Source organism: Cupressus sempervirens, chromosome 3 (assembly GCF_028749045.1).
Source record: "Cupressus sempervirens isolate cs-2001-9-10 chromosome 3, ASM2874904v1, whole genome shotgun sequence".
NCBI classification, from domain to species: domain Eukaryota; kingdom Viridiplantae; phylum Streptophyta; class Pinopsida; order Cupressales; family Cupressaceae; genus Cupressus; species Cupressus sempervirens.
The window spans coordinates 828,122,340-828,126,412 of record NC_143120.1 but is presented as its reverse complement, the minus strand read 5'-3'; the positions used below and the strand labels follow the sequence as shown (position 1 = coordinate 828,126,412).

The following is a 4,073-nucleotide window of genomic DNA, read 5'->3' as shown; positions in this document are numbered from 1 at the left end:
ATGAAGTCTAATGGTCACACTGACTATTAAACTTCTCGTGGATCTTCAGTTGAAGACTTATGCCAATGAGTAAATACACATATGTTTTCATATATGTATTGTATTAAATATTTCATTAATATAATTATTTTTAACTCAAATATGCAAATAGGCAAAGCTCTACTGTGACACAATAAATACTTGCATTATTACCTTTATTATCTTCCATCGTCTTTATTCTCTTATGTTCCATTTCTTTGCTCATTTTATGTTTACACGAAACAAACAAGTCAAAAAACAGTTTCATGAGAAAAATTAGCCTGTAAAAGGAGACAAGAAGTATTACAATCTATAGGCACATACTACCCTCCTAGAATGTAGACAAATTGGGAGAATGTGATTAGTTATGAAACTATGAAATTCGCTGTCATATACAACCACAACACCCTACTCAGAGCCACAATAAGCTTTACAAAAGACACTGACGCTGGCAACTTTAATAACAACCACAGCAGTAAGTATTCTTATTGTCCGTACTTAAACTAGATGGCTAGATTCTACTAAGATCAACTTTCCAATGGATTCAGTATATGGCCAACAAAGAGGACAACTCCTGTTTTATCTTCCTTGATCACAAACATCAATGGATGATCAGCTACAAAGTCCTCTATCGGGTACGTGCGTGCGCACAGCGTCTTACACTTGACAGCGGTGACGTATAGATCTCCATCCACATTAAACTCAACCATTTCATCGAAATTTGCAAGATAAGTCCCATCTTTTTCAGGATCTGAGTTGCATTAACACTAGATGATATCTTGAAGCAAGGCAACTGAAAACAACGTACGTTTACCTTCCTTGCAATAGATGGTACTCAAGAAAATTAAGATCAACCTTTCTCTCCACTTCAGGCAGACCATTCGTATCATTGGGTAATATAACATACATAGAGAAGGACCTGTTGTCCTGTCCCTGTAGATAGGGGAGGCATAGGATTTTGCAGTCATCCACTATTTTATAAAGTTGCTTCTTTCTAGTAGTCATCATCGGTGCTTGCACAATCTGCCCATTAAGCAAATTTAAACCACCCTCTTTTGTCTCAGAGGCATCAAATTTTTTCTGCCATGTGCCCTTGAAATACAGGGCATTTGCCAAAATCAGTCTCGTATCTTAATCAAGTGGATCAGGTGAAAGAAACTCCCGTATCTTCCCCTCGTTAGACATTTTGAAAATATTTAATGTAGGGGTTGAGCTGATAGAAACGTGCATATGCCCCTTTGCTTCTTGCCCAAGCCTTCGTTGCGACTTCTCTTTTGACACTTTTGCATTGGAGAATGGTATCCTACCACTTGTCATGGAGAATGATATTTTCTATTGCTATTCCACACAAATGGAGATTAAACAAGTGGGCTAATAAAGAAATTGAGTCTTCATATACATTGTAGGGTAAGAGATGATAGGGTAAGAGAAACGAGTTCTTTCCATGGAACTATTGCGGAATTTTTTTGGTGCTCTCGATTTAAAGAGTAATTAAAGAAGCTTGAATTTCATTATAGAAAACTGATCAGTAGTAAATTGTTTATCGTGTGGAGTTTGTATTGGAGAATATAGAAGCATGTGCTATAGAGAACAACCCATCAAATAGAGGTGTCGGGCATTACATTGGTTTTGGACACTGATGTTATTGTAGGCACTACACATAAAAAACCAATAATAGGTAGTTAGAGTTGTAGGTTTGGGATGCAGGTTAGATGTGGACCATGCTTGTGAATTGTGATACATTGGGTTTGTCCATATATCATAGATTAAGTAAAGGGTCTTGTGGCAAAGCCTACATGGGATTCTATATGCAGAATATAGGGAAAATAATATAATTCATTTAATTAATGCATAACTCAGCATTAATTTGGAAATTCATGAGATTTAAGAGGAAGATTGTACTCAATCTTGTATAATACAAGAATTCATTATAGCATTTCTCATTCGCATCAAGCAATCACAAATTCAAAACTTTCTCATTACCCACTTTGAATTTTTAAGTGATTGGTAAATTAGGCTTCTATGATTGTCTTAGACTTATATGATTAGTAATTTTGACTTCTATTGTTTCCTTAAACTTAGATGTCATGATCAAGGGTCATCTCTTTTACTAAATTCATCTCCAATATGAATTGGACCTAGCTTGACATGGATGCATAAGGCACTAATAATTAGATATGATATTTTCCCTAATTTATTAATTTTTGGTGACTCCAACTTGGGAATCCTTATTATTTCACAACTTGAACTCATTTCATTTTGAATTCCCCCCTTGAATTTTCACAACACTATGTTTTGTAAGGATTTCTCATATAACATGGATTTACAGTGCCACATATAATTGACTATTGAGAAAATATCATAGATTTCTCTTTGTGACATCCTTTGGGGATTCTATTCAAAAGCAACAATACAAGATCCACCTTAATGAAAGAAGTCAAAGTGGCTTGTATTATAGCATGGTGTTATTTGTAGAATACATGTTGGATACTCTCACATATGGAAACATTGTTGTAAGGAGTTAATTTCCCCTATGTTAATACAAGTGAAACTAGACTAAGGTTGATGTTTACACATGCAATGGAGTAGTAATAAAAATAAAATAAAATATAGCCATCTATATTTTCTTAAAATAAGGGGAATGTTTATATTCAGTAGAAAAAATGGGGGCGAATGTTAGACTAATTATCCCACATAAGGGTAGCTACAAATGTACTAAACTAAATTGATCTGTACTTTCATAATAGAAGTTCATATAAGTACCCAAGAAATTAGAAAAATAGGTTTGTTAATTTATTGTTCTCTTTTACCTAGACAAGAAAGATTCGTTGATTCAAACTTCTATATTGTATGCCATTGATTTAATTTCATCACACAAAATTATCTATTAACAAAAGATATAGCTATAATGTATTCTAATCAATTTGAAGTCAAGAAAAATGAGATTATGTTTAAGTTTATATGTTGTAGAATTTGTTTTAGAGTTTTATTACATATCTATAAAATTATAGTTTCAAAGTTGGGCAAGGCCCAAATCCCTTAGGGTCTCTTTGGTTCCTGGAAGATGACAAGAATTGGCTTTTTCAAAATCTAGATTCGAAATATTTTGTGTTTGTTGTAAAACTGGAAAATTGGAATTAGCATATCAGACTTCCAATTTTGCCTTAAAACTAGGTTTTCCAACTTCCTACTAGCAAGTAGGAATTGAAAATGAAAACCTAGTTATGATTTTTAAGGAGTGTAAAAACAATAGATTGGACTACTTTTTGAAATTTTCCTTCAACTCCAAGCTTAAGCATAAAAATATGTCTTCACATGCATCTTCTGAGTGAAACAAATGGTTCAAGTAAAATCCTCAAAATTGGAATGAGGATTTGCAGAATCTTGATTTGGCTAAACCAAGGTTTGTAGAAATCCTTGTTTTTTAAATTCCATGAACCAAACAGACCCTTAGGGTACAACTTAGGATCTAGAAATATAAAAGTGATAAAAATTAAAGTTAGATAAGTGTTATAGTAGTTAGGAGGACATAATCTTGATGTCGTTTAGACTTGGAGAAGCTATAGATCATTTAGAAATGAGGATAGGTAAGTGGTCAAAGTGGATCATCAAAGATAAAATACAAATGATTATAGAGAATTAGCTTAGCGGTAAAACCATAAGAATTTTGAAGATCACACTATGAAGGTTAAAGTCCATGGAAAGAACACAACTAGGATCATTAAGAACAATGTTTCTTTTTGTTTTTAGGTTGAATTGTGTTGGGTTTAACTTGTTTGTGCAAGTTTTGGATCATGTCAAATGACAAGTTTAGAATGCATATCACCAATTATAAGAGGTAAAGAGCTCAAGGAGTATGTCTACTCATTTTATAATATAATGCTAAAAGGCTTAAAACTATTTATCTACCGCTTTTATCACTTGTCTTCATTTTTGTTGATGTGCATACAATAACTTGTTAGTTAACTTAGTTTTAAACATTTGATTCCTTCATGTTTTTCTTCATTTATCCCTTGCATATTTTTGAATGTATGGTAGGCAATATTAAAATCAAC

The 4,073-nt window shown here is 33.0% G+C and overlaps 1 pseudogene; it reads right to left on the bottom strand.

Moving 5' to 3' along the window:
- Positions 1–545: 545 nt before the first annotated feature.
- Positions 546–1,203, bottom strand: LOC149569349 (serpin-ZXA pseudogene; annotated as a pseudogene).
- Positions 1,204–4,073: the final 2,870 nt, after the last annotated feature.